Genomic DNA, 13,640 nt, shown 5'->3' on the forward strand with positions numbered 1-13,640 from the left:
AAAGTCTTGTGAGGCGTACAAAGAAAAGAACACCATACCTACTGTCAAGCATGGAGGTGGTAATACCCTTCTATGGTGCTGTTTTTCCTCTAATTTAGTTCCAATACATGGTAAAATGGATTCCATAGCATACCGAAAGATATTGGCCAATCATAGAATAAAATCAAGGTCCTGGAATGGCCTAGTCAAAGTCCCGACCTAAATTTGATTGAAAATCTTTTGGTACGAGTTGAGGAAGGCTGTGCACAAGAGAAGTCCTTGGAATTTGAATGAATGGGAACAATTTTGAATTGATGAATGGTCAAAAATCACTAGAAGCATGCCAAAAGCTCAATGACAAATATCCTAATCATTTAAAAGAGGTTATTTCTTGTAACCTTTTTTTTTTTTTTCTTTCCTCCTCCACAAAAGCAAAGCTTTTGCTACAAAATATTTTTCCTATAATTCATTGTTTTTTGGAAATTTCTAGAAATTATAAATTTCCATTGGGGTGTGTAAACTTTTGTTTACAACTGTGTATATATAATCTGCTGCTGCAGAAGTGATAATTATTTGAACAGACATTTTTTTCACCAAACTTAATCCAGCCATTCCCTGCCAATTTGAGCAGCGTATAAAAATTACCTGTGTTCCTGGTGTTTAAGTGCTTAGACTTGTTGGCTCCTTGTTTTGCTCCTCTCCAATATTTCCATATAATCCGTCTCGGTCCTTTTGGCTTCCATTTGTATACAAAATACAGTAAATTAAACCCTCCCTTGTCAAAAGTGTAGGACAGCCATGGGCTGCCAGGATACCAAGGTATTTCAAACTGCAGTGATTACTGCCTCCAATTCCATTAGGGGAGCTGAGAGTTAAGAAATCTGAAGCAACATTTGTTACGTTGAGACTTACGAAACAGTTATTCTACTTGAAATGAAGGCTGTCATGTTTTATGTACATTTTGCGTGGGTTTTTAGTCATTTGACCCGAAGGCTTATGGTAACAGCTCCTGTGAAACGGTTCACTTCAGAGGTTTTGATGAAATAGCAGCATACTCTCTGCTGGTGGTTGCTGTGTGGCAAGAATCCAAAAAATCAAGAATGAGCTGGGTGAGGAATCCAGAGTTTCTACTTTGTAAGGTCTTCGGTTTATTCAGCAGCTGTAGCTGTCATTGCTCAGGCTACCTCTACCCTTGAAATCTTCTTGCTACACCAAATATGCAAACGACTGCAGCTTTTAAAAAATATAGTATAAAGTTACAATACAAACACATAAATGAGGGGTCTGATGTCTTAGTATTTTCAACGATTTGCCGTATTATAAAAGGTCGCCTGAGGAATAAGGAAATCAAAAATAAGCCATGAGAGCTTTGTTTAGCAGGTAAAATTCCTAGCACCTGATCTTCACTTGTTTTACAGTAGCCAGCGGCCCTGTTTCTGTGGTGTGTTAGGTTAAGTCATAACTGTGGGGTTCTTAACTTCTACTGTAACTTGAATAAAGTAAGTTTGAATGGACTGGTCCAGATTTTAGTCATTTCTAACATAGGTGGAGCTTGACTGACAATCTTCTTGTAAAAGACGTACAACAAAAACACCATCTCTTACATGAGCTGTGCTGTAAGTTTCAGCTTATGATGATACCATAATTATGCATTTATTTATTTTACTTTTAGTTGTTAAATCTTCATTTTAAAATGAAGTTGTAACCCACTCTGACTGCTTTGGAATCTCTGGCTTACTGCTGTCACACAGTAACAGATTCTATTAAACATACTATACATGCAGTCATGCATAATAAATGACTTCAAGCTCTGTTATGGAAGGTAACCACATTGCACTTGTCATTCTTGGGAGCTCTTCTGAAATATTAAAACAGCTTGTTTGAGCCAACTGTATGGGGCTGTATGGCTTTCCTATTCAATGCTTGGGAAGGTTAGTTTTCAGGCTCCCCCCCCCCCCCCCCCGATATTCCATCCTTTACAGCAAGGTCATGACCTCAAGGCTACAGGAGTCAGTGAGCCTCTTGCTATGGCTAGGTAAACCCTTTGTAACATTATATACAAGCTCTCTCTGTGTGTACTGTAAAACAGTCCTGGTATGCAGGTCTCTCTAAAAGTTTTCAACTCCACCCCCTTGCTAAGTGATGCTTTGTTTGCATGTGTCGGCGTTTAGAACGTACACCACAAGTTATTTTGGCCTATTTGAGTGTAAATCTAATACATTTTATTTTTTTATTTTATTTACAGGCTTTCGTGGGAAACCATTGTAACTAATTACAGTAACTGGCTGTTGCAGATTTGAATCCTAAGAATTGAAGCTCGGTGAACACACAGGTAAGGTGGATGGATTCTTCGTTGATGACAGGTAGAGTTGCACATAGTGAAATGGAGTTCTTTTTCTGATGGTATTGAAAAGAAAGAAACATTTAATGAAAGATCCTTTTACATTCATGCTGTATTCCATTGTCTCCAAACGGTACAAGTTAACAAATTAAGGTTTGCAGTTAAAAACTAAAAAAAAACACCTTTTAATTAAGAGGACAACCTATTGGTCTTTCAGAATGTAGCAAATACTATCAAGTTGGGTTTTATGAAGAGAAGGTATAGTTTTAAGAAATCTGTAGATTGAATATATGTGGGTTTCTGGTTGCTTAAATTGTGTAAAATGACATTTTTTATAATATAGACTCCCTACACTTGTTATAAATCACAAAAACAAAGATTGCGCTTGATAATGTGTACTGGAATTTTGACAAGCAGTGCTTGGGTGACTTCTCATATTGCAGTGTTAGTTTGAGATTTTGTCTTCTGTCTTTTTATTTTTATTTTTCTGTGTTTTTTTATTAATGGCCAAAAATAAATCTTTGACCAGTTCTTGCTGATATTGCGTGAGAGGTGAGGAACTGCTCAAGAATAACTCCCAGGAACTTGGTGTGCGCTTTTATGCAAGTCACCTCAGTCACAAATGAGGACCTATTTAGTTGGTTCAATAAAGAAATCGAAGGACGTTTCAGCCTTGCATTTACCCAGCCAGCTCCACTGAAGAGTAAAGGTATTGTGCTGTTTTGCAGGGGAGCTGTTTCAAGCAGATGAAGTGCTGTAGTTTCACCACTCTCCATGTTTAGTTCCAGTGGATAGCTGCTATTCGATTTCACTCAGTCTAGCCTTTTTCTGACCTTGCTTATAACAACAGCAACCTTATCCCTCTCTCCCCTCCTTCCAGCTGCCATGTTGCCAGTAGTGTCCTTGTGTGAATATAAAGCCTAATGTTATGATTATGCAGTGAAATACGATCAAGGCATATGTTTATACATCCTCGATAGCTACTCTTTCCCAGGATTTGAGCAAGGGGGAAGCTACTATGGATGAACTCGGACGGACCCAGACACTTTAGAACTCATTTACAAGAAGTGTTCCAGGCTGGGGCACATCAGCTTCTCACTTGGGGGTCGAGTGGCCCCCTGAAGGTACACGGAGCAGCTGCAGATTGAGGATGGCATGTGTTGTCTAGCAGGTACAGCAGTGTGCTGGTGATCTTGGTGGCATGTGAGAATTCTTGCTAACTGAGCCACTCATTTATCTGCTCATACTTGGATACTGAAATGTCACAGGTTTGGATTTTTCCTGTTTCTTTAGGGAGAAAGAGAACATACTTGGGATGGAAAATTGCAAATACCTGCGTGATGTAGTGCATACTTTAAAGCCTCTTGTCTCCAGGTTTTACCATCCTTTTTCTGGGCTTCCTCACACTTTTTGTATGCTTTTGCTATTGTACAGCGCAGTAGACCTGGCAGTAGCTAGTGAGAGCCTCTCTGCCTGTTTTTGTAATCCATCTGCCAGTCATTCACGCCAGCTTCCCTGCTTGTGCCAAGGACTCTGTGTGAACATGTAAAACTAACTAGGCAGCGAGCTTATTGTTACTTTCACACTTAAACACAAGAGCTGGCCTTTTGACAATTTGTTCCTGTTTGCATTCATTCTTCCAGCACTTCAAATGCAGCCATTGTTGATGGAACTCTCATGCATTCCTGTTACGCACCGTCTGTCTATGCATATACAGTACAGGGTTCAGACAAAAAAATGGGAACACCTGCCAGCAATAGCACACACTTTTGTGTAAAATCAAAATAAATTGTTTTGCAAATTAAATGTGTTCTGAAATATATAAAAACTGTATGTCCCTGTTGTAGAATCTCAAATTAGGAGACTGAATTTCTGAACCTGTACAGAGTCAAATCTGTATGATTCCATCAACCCATATTGACCAAACCTATTAACAGTGCTAAGGCAGACGGAGAATATGAGAAAACAGTGCTGCAGCTCAAAGCTAATTTAAAACCGACATCTTGTAATATAATAGGTGCCCTGTTGAATATTTTTTAAGGGAGTTTCTGCACCCAAGACAGTGAGTTGTCTATTTGTTTTACCCAAGGGTGTGTGAGTTGAGTCACTTCCTAGAGCACAGCTCATTTTGCTAAATCGTCACCCATCCAATTACTGACCAGGCCCCAACCTGCTTAGCTTCTGAGATGTGCGGATATCTGAATTAAAGGCAACATGATCCAGAGAGCGCCAGTTAAAATGAACTTACATTATTCTGCTTATATTATTATATGTGCCTTGAGTCTACGTTTTTAAAAATGTTATATTTAATAACGTTTAGTGCATCTGCCTGGATACCTGTAAAAAGACTGAGTCTTAAAGCAGTGATACACAAGGCTTTAAAATCTGCATTTCTTGTATGCAGCTATGGCCAAAAGTTTTTGCATCATCTAGAATTAAAAATAAAAACATGTCATGTTAGATTTAGAAATGTCACATTTTTTCAATTTGCCAGTTTTTTTCATTAACATATTGAATTACATACCGCTTTGTAGTTTTCCGTATACGTAACATAACATTATTCCGCAGGTTTCATTCGACTTTATGAAGCAAAATTAGTTAATTCTGTAGGGCGATGCAAAACGTTTGGCTGTAGATATGAATTTGCCACTACACTACTGTAGATTTTAGCAGGTTTTAAACTGCTGCTTCCTGTTACCGTATCACTTCCTTTGTCATCCACCTTGCCACATGGCCCTGTCGGAGTGAGGCTGTTCCATGGAGCTGATCTTGAGCACAGGAAGTGATAAGAAAGCAGTGGTTTAAACTTTTTAAAATCCTCTGGAATTGTGTATTAGTTACGCTGCTAAAATGTACATAAAGTTGAATTTAAAGGTTGGGTACTCCTCTCTGAGCCCTTTCCAAGCTTCATTCTGGCTGGTGACTTCTAATGCTTTTGATGGTTCATGGGGAATTTGGAATCCTGTAAAGCAGAGGTGTAAAAAATCAAGGCCTGGGGTCAGTCAGGCCTCCAGGGAAGTTGTGGTAGCTCAGTTCAATTGGGGGGTGGTAAACCGTTACAGAATCTTTTAATTAGTAAGGGTGGCTACAGCTTAACCTGTAGCCAACGTGCTTGGGCAGGATTTTCTTTTGGTTTTTCATACATCCCTTGTTGGGATTTCAGCTCCCAGAATTAAGGAGGGCACCAAATTAGAACAGGGAACCATTATGAAACATCTTTGTTATAATTGTTTACAGAGTTGAGGTACTGTTGAATTATTTGTATTGCAGAAGTATGTTTGCAGTTGGTACCTCTTTTGTGAAAGCTACCTGTCTTTTTTGAAATAATTTCCACCGTTGTACAGTAAGCGCTTGTTTATTTCTTTTCATTAAGCTTGAGCAGAGTTATTATTGGAGTATACTGTTACACTGTAGGCTTTGTAGCAATTGTGCTGAAACAATAAAATAAACCGTAAAGCTCTTGAATTATGACATTTTTGGCAGCTGAAATACTTCCCAAAATAAACGGAACGAATTCTGCGTAAGATTGTCACGTTCACCTGTTGTCATTTACAGCCTTAGTTGGCAACTCAGAGTGTCTCCGTTTATATCCAAGTCAGGAATATGCATCTTCTCAGTAAGTTTTATTTTAAAACCCATTTTCCTTACCTTTATTACTGTCCAAAGTACAGAAGCACCGTCGGCGTTGTGCTAAAGACACAGCATTATATTTACGTGTGGAATTTTTCATCTACAACATTAGATTCAGCAATGAATTGCTTGATTCCTGGTGCCTTTATTACTTCCTGGGTCAGCCCTGAGCCTGTGCTCAACTAGAGTGAGGCTGCCCTGCAGCACAGAAAATGTGGACCCAGTTTGAAATGAGGCTCTTGACGCCTCAGTCACAGTCTTGCACCTTTTTATTCCAAATAACGTTAAGTTTATTTACAGAGTGAATGGGGGTGCATATTCTTAAGCTGCCAACTAAGGCTGTAAATCTATGTTTTAATTAACGCTCAAACCTGCTCTGCAAACAGACATTTACAGTTTTAAATATCATACTCGTTTCCTAATTTAGTATTCCTCTTTTGTTTTACTTTCTGTATTTGTAAATTGTACGCTGATTTTCATACTGTATTCAATTACAGTGGTTTACTATGGGTGTATTTATACTTTTCTTTACATGATAAACCTAGGGCTTCTGTTTTTTCGGATTCTTTATTAATTGTATTTTTCTGTGCTTATTTTTAGCTATTTTCGAGTTTTATGTAAATAGTTTTTTGTATACTGTATGAAATTAGTGTTTTTGGTTACTTTCCACAATGCTTGAGTGTGTTTGGTTTTTTTTTCCTGTCAAAATAGGTATAGTAGTAACTCGACCGTACTTGCACACTTAAGTTGTACCTTCTTTCCTTTGCTGTGCTCCACAACGAAATCCCTATGGTCACTGGCACATTCTTCTGGGATTTTTGTGTGCAGGCATTTTTGCACATTTAGCCACAATTCTATTTTAAATCAGTAATCAATGAGGACCATCACACATACCGTGTTGCATAGTGTGAGCAGCATATCGCAATACACTTTATCGTGAAATTTGTGTTACACCGCTAGTCATAACATACCGATACACTATAAATGATGAAACTATTGGAGGAATGTGAAAATCAGTACAATTCATATTAACGGTACATTTTCGTTAAACATTTCATAAATGGCATTCAAACATTTTATACTTTTTACAGCCGAATTGCTGTAAAAAGTATTTGTTACTTGTTCTATTAGTTTTTGGTTCTGTTCAGAATAGAGGTTTCTATCTGGAAGGTGTTTGTGTCAACGCCGTTGAACGTGCATGTTCATTTCGTAGGTCTTTACTCAGGGCAACGCTGCAGAACGCGCTGTGTAAGAATTCAACGGAAATCAACTAACTCCTGAATCACGCACAGCATTTGCTGTGGGGATAGGGTCATGGTTTAAGAGTGCTTAAACCTGCTGCGGGTGAATCAAGAGTGGGGAAGAGATGGTTTGATACAGTATTTGGGAATATAGTGGCAAAACAAAAGCGAAAAAGTTGTGCAATACTAGACTAGCACAGCAGTTAAAAATACGCTAGACAGGTTCTGCAAACAATCCATTTAATTTGCCATTGTTTCAGAGCTGCAGTTTCCTACAGTCCATTTTACACTGAACTATGATTCCTGGGTGTTACTACATTCTTCCATAGATTTAGCCTTTTCTCCTTCCTCAAACGGGCATTGTTGGCATACCAGTTTGTTTACATTACTTGAGTGGAGTTAGCTGCGGGAACACAAGCTTACTCTATTCTGGAATGTTCTGGCAGCTTTGAACTGTCTTTTATAATTTGTTTAATGGAAGTAATTTCACAGTAGAGGATTTACCATATTATTTACACTGGGGGAAAATATGCCATTGTCTAATTATCAGTATCACGAATATGGGTACCATTCTTGTTTTCAGAAGTAGTATTATTATTATTGAAAAGTTCAGCAGTAAAGTTGGTGGGTTTCCCGTAAAATATGTAGAAAGTACACTTACCAAATATCTTGGTTACCCAATGTGTATGTAGTGGTACCCACAATGCATTTACAACAACTACAGAAAGACTGGATGAGTATATATCTTGTTAATTTCTGCAGTGGTGACTGCAAAGACAGGTATACTTTATTTAATCAAGCTTACAGTAATGCTTCATTAATCAAGACTGTCTGCTAGTCTTGGCATTGTGGGTTCTTGTATCTGTGGTTTAAACTTGGCCTGGCTCTAATTCGGAGGACTACGGCACGCTAAGCCAGCAGGAATCCATTGGCTGTGGTTCCAGGCAGTTTCTCGGATGCAGCTGTCTAGCACCTAGCGTTCCACTCGGAGTTGGATAATGTATCTGACGGGGCTCGATATTCGATAGCCTCTCTTAAGATACAACTTCCTAAGGCACTGGGGGTTAGGAATGCAAAAGGCATGCTGAGGACGAGAGGGGCTTGAAACCTGTGACTCTGAAACAGCCAGTTAAAAATCAAAGAGCAAAGGTTCTCGATTTTTATTACATGCTGAAACTTTGGATTTAAGGACATTTCATACGGCTCTGCATGCAAGACATTTAAACAAGGGTCATGGAATGATGTATATTTTCAAAAGAAATAAACCCCCCAGTTGTGTTCTACAAAATATGCCATGATCTCTATCTAGGGCATGGGAAACTGAAGGACAATCGGTGACTGGACTGGTGCTGTATTATGTTAGTTTCAAGGCTTGGGTATTATTTTGAATGATAATCAAGTTTTAAATAGTACATGCCTAGTACAATAACTGTGATGTCGGAGTACAATAGTATAGTACTCCCTAATAGATTGCTAACATTTGGATGAGGTCCATTTTAAGAATTATCAGAAAACAGTGTTGCCATTGACTCCCAGTGTTTGAATCTTGAGTCAGTTCATCTCCCAAAGAGATAAGAGAAACCACTGCCATTACACTGTCAATAGAGAGAAAGTATTCATGAGTATTCAGCATTACTCACTCTAATTTCTTCAGAGAAGTTGGGGAAAGAAATGTTTGTCTAACATTGAAACATCAATAATGTGTGTGGTGGATACTGAAGCAATTGCTATATTCTCTTATGAGTCATTTGTGAAAGTCAGATATGCTGTCACTGACTTCAACTGGGAGATGCAGCCTTTATGGTATTCTGTAATCAATCAGCAATGTGAATCTAGTTACACAAGTATGTGTTACATATCACAGATGTTTTTTTTTTTTTTCCAACCAAGCCACATATTCATTAGCTTGAAGTTGGCAGACAGTTTGGATACTTTTTGTTAAGTAGCAACAAAAAAAAAAAAAGCAAATTTGCAATTCGGTCCTAGAATTGCAAATCTCTTTCCTATTCAGTGATTTCAATGAGAGTCAAGGGGACATCTGTTTCAATGCAAGGCAGCTCCAGCGACTGTGAGAATGGAAACCGGTCCAACTGACCTCCCGCACTCTGCAATGGGAGAGCAGGTCCAGTCCAGAAAGGGTTAACTCCGCCTGATGAAATTAATCCTCTTCCAGTGTTACACTCCTAAATAGATCTGTGTCGATTTTAATTATGAAACATCAGCAGGTACTGTAATCATACCTTTTTATGTAAAAAATAAATAAATGAATATTCAAATTATTTGGATGTCTGAACACTGCACTTTCTATGTCTTTGTGCAAGTCTGTGCCAGGTTTATAGACCTTTCATTAAGAATTACAAGTTAAAATGGTCTTTATTTTCCATCCATTTAACCAGGATTTGGCAGAATATACAGCAAAAACAAAAATAGGGCAAGTAAAATCATAAACCTGAGGAGGGAAAAACATGTTCAACCTGATGTTTTGAATATAAAATGAGATCTACCGGTATCCATAAAAATGTAGATCACCAGAACCTGCTTGCATAGGATATGTTAAAATGTGCGACTCATGTGCTGAGCAGTGTTCTTTACAAGATTGGATTTGAGGTTCTTTACGCCTCCACTATATCCCTGTCACTGGGGATAATGAAGGGTAGGAAAATGTAGCATGACCAGGAATCCTCTATTAGACTCTGTCCATTCTTGTAAATCAGTCTCTTACCAGCATTGGATTTAATTGTAACATAGGAATTGATTCGTGGGACACTAAATGTTATTTAACTGCTAATGCAACATTTTGCTGTGCATTTAAAAGTTATTGTTACTAATTGGTCTGTATGTATTCATGTCTGATTTTTCTGCTGATTCATCAGGGGATTGAACTGTATTTTACAGGCTCAATTAAAAGCAATTAGATTAAGGTTAATTATTATTATTATTATTTGTTTACTTAGCAGACGCCTTTATCCAAGGCGACTTACAGAGACTAGGGTGTGTGAACTATGCATCAGCTGCAGAGTCACTTACAATTACGTCTTACCCGAAAGACGGAGCACAAGGAGGTTAAGTGACTTGCTTAGGGTCACACAATGAGTCAGTGGCAGAGGTGGGATTTGAACCGGGACCTCCTAGTTACAAGCCCTTTTCTTTAACCACTGGACCACACAGCCTCCTATATATATTGGGTTGTGCAGGGCATCTTATTTCCAGATGTTTTACACAGTTTATTCAAAGCTCTTGGTGGCAGAAGTCTTTCTAAGACCTGTCACATTTGAAGTGGGTATGTCATAATATGTCTTGGAGGAAAATGAAAGTTTTTGGAATATTGGTGCGTTGATATTCTAAGATATGTATGGATTGGAGGCGATTGTCTAATGAAAGGCACCTTTTGAAGTACGAATAAAACCAAGGAGTCTTTTATTAATGTGCTTCATGCTGTAATATTTAACAAAAGAGGCTTCTGTGATTTCACATGTCTAATCTTCAGAAATGAAATGATCTTGGACAGCCTGGTTCACTTCCCTGGATCCTGCTGTCCTGTTTTCTCCTCCCCCCTGAAAAACACTACTCTCCGACAGTTCTAGAAATCTGTCTGACAGTTGAAATTCAAACTTCCCAGAATTCCGGAACTTTCCAGTACTATGAAAGCAACAGGTGTGTTTATTCACACAACATTTTACTCGTATTACAAAATTGACGATAAGTGTATTAAAAAAAAAAAAAAAAAATAGATTGTATGTTTTTTATTAAGTGTAGCGCTGTATATAACTAGCAAGTAGCAAATACAAAACAAAAAGGAAAAATGTATTTATTTTGTAAGGGGTGCACTATTTCGCACCGATATGGTGTGAACATCAGATTTGAAGAAAGTTACCCTGACCAGTTGACTGAGGAGTCTGAAGGAAACAATTCTATTCGTATGTCATCACATTATAATATATTAGCCATCACATACATATCTGTTTATTTTTCTAAAGTGCTGCTCACCAGTAGGTATCGGAATGCTGTATAGATACAGTATAAAATGCTCTTACAATTTAAGTACAAAAGAATATACAGAAAACAAATATCAATACATGCTAGATCTGCTGTCCTTGGCTAAATAGGGGCAACTCATCTTCAATCTCTCTCCTTGTTCCAAGCGTGCATGTCTGCATGAACACATTGCGCTGAATTTAAGAACCACAAGCATCTACACAATCTCAAAATATCAAAAAAGGAAACAAATATACGTCCACACCACCAGCTCTTTGCAATAAACTATTCTACTACAATCAGCACTATTGGTTTGCAGTGGGAAGAAAGCTACGCATGCGTTAATGGCATAAAAAGAATATTCAATTTTACCATGGAAACGCGGAATATGAAAGCAATAAGAGAATTCCGCCTGCGTGTATGCAGAGCATTTGGAATATTCTAGTATTCCAAATTTAATATTCTGAATACTTGTGCCATGTAAACATACTGCAAGACTCTGTGGCTGGTTCACCATTTTGTTTATTGTGGGGTGTTGTCAGAGGGCACTTGACTGTAGAGTGTTTTTAGAGCAACCTTTTTGGGTCATGTGACAGGCCAATTGGGATGCGAGTTTCAATTTAGTTGGTTAATGTATTATAATATGTGGTTAGTCTCTGTAACCCACACCCTGTGCATTCAACAGCACTAAGAGTCATCTGTGATTCTGTTTTTCTTTCCCAAGCCTGCTGTACGGCATAGACCAAAGTGGCATCTCGGATTGAAGATTGAATGGTAGATTTGTCACAGGTGACAGTCCTCTTCTTACTGCTAGCTCTGCTGACACTGTCTCCTCCATTGTCACAATACATCATTATTGTTGCTCGTTATAATGAAGAAAGACTTCTTACATGTCGCCCAGGTCCTGATGAAGTCTTGGAAGGAGCTGAATCTTGATGACAAGCCAGCATAGTCCTTTATTTTGAAAAATAAATTCAAGCTGTGCTGTCAGAGTGCTTACTGTTCTGTAATGTCTGTGTTGTTTGGAAAACCTTTGAGTAGAGTAACGCTCCAGTAATGTAATATGATTTGGTTGAATTGTTTTCAATACAATTTAACTCAACACTGCACACCTGTACCGACCGGTCTTAGGGAGATAACAACTCCCTGTATTCCCATTTCTTCAGTAATACTTAGTTACTCTAGTTAAACACTTTTTTTTTTTTAGTGTCAGTTTATATCCATTGTTTTACTAAGATGTTCTTTGCACATTTTCAAAAACAGTTCTAAAACAGTTTCCTCAAAACAGTCCTCAAAGTTTGGTGAATTGGGCCTAAAAAACCTGCATTGTTTCCAAGGCATATTAAAAACAACTTCATTAACATGTGCAGTGTACTAAATAAACAATTTTGTTTTGCTGAACAGACAGGTAATCAAGGTGCTAAGAGGTCATGCTAGCTTAGCGTAACCAGTGTTTAGCAGTTAGCATTTAAATGGAGATGAATGGGGGAGGACAAAGGGCAAGGATTGAATAATAGTGAACTATAGCCCTACTGTGCACTTGGGTGCGAAGTGGGGGATATACAGTGCTTTTTCCGCACATGAGTCCTGACGGGGAACCTTTTGTTGTGTTGAATTGCAGGGGACACCGCTAGGATTGAATGTGTGTGTGTGTGTGTGTGTGTGAAAACCCTCTGTTAGCAGGGAGTGTTGTTGAAATCTTTGTGCACTGAGCCCAATGTTTTTGACTCTCAAAATCTCTGTTTTCAAAATGTCTCATGCAGGAATTCACACTTAATGCTGGTCCTGCTCCCCGCTGTGGAGCGTGTCGGAAATACATTTCTTAAGCGATTTTAGTTCAGTTCATGACGTCCGACATATCTGATCTGCAGGAAGCTAAAGACCGAATTGGATTAGGAGGTGATAAAAATGAATGACTTCTGACAGTTGTAGACTTTAAATACTGTACAAAATATGTTTCACAGACATGCACACAATACTTAGAGGATACAGTACATAATAAATGTTAAACATTTCCATTATAGTTTTAAATAGAGAAGTAGTTTGTTGCTTTCAAGACAACTAATGGGTCATTCCATGGAAGTAGTTTGTTAAACTACACATACATCAATATCAGACTAATAGCAAACCTAAGCGTTTTCTATGGAACCTTTACTGCTTTTTATTGTGCCTCCAACTCATAAGTGACTATCCTACAATTGTCTACTCAATGAAAAAACATTGGTATTAAGGAATGCATAAAATCTGTGAAACCAGCTGATAAAGCAAAACCATAGGACCAGGAATCCTGCTTGTGACATCCTTATGCTGAAAAGCACCTGCAACCAGCTGCTGTTTCTAAAAGGAGACCTGCTGTATTGGAAAATCACCAAGGAGTAACAGAATTAGGAAAAGCAACTGTCTGATTTTTAGGAAAACAAAAACAGAGCAAGATTGTTGTTTGTTCCTGTGCTCTGCGAAGGAGGAACACATTT

General features: G+C 38.3%; 1 protein-coding gene across 3 annotated transcripts in view; it reads left to right on the forward strand.

The window, feature by feature from the left end:
- The window catches only part of LOC117413893 (plexin-B1-like), a 136,010-nt gene that overhangs the window by 35,373 nt on the left and 86,997 nt on the right, over window positions 1-13,640 (forward strand). For all 3 annotated transcript variants that reach the window (XM_058999443.1, XM_058999445.1, XM_058999444.1), the window contains exon 2: window positions 2,225-2,311. The gene's annotated coding sequence lies outside the window, so the exon portion shown is untranslated. The remainder of the gene's footprint in view (window positions 1-2,224; window positions 2,312-13,640) is intronic.

The sequence above is a fragment of the Acipenser ruthenus genome, chromosome 25, assembly GCF_902713425.1.
Source record: "Acipenser ruthenus chromosome 25, fAciRut3.2 maternal haplotype, whole genome shotgun sequence".
NCBI lineage: Eukaryota > Metazoa > Chordata > Actinopteri > Acipenseriformes > Acipenseridae > Acipenser > Acipenser ruthenus.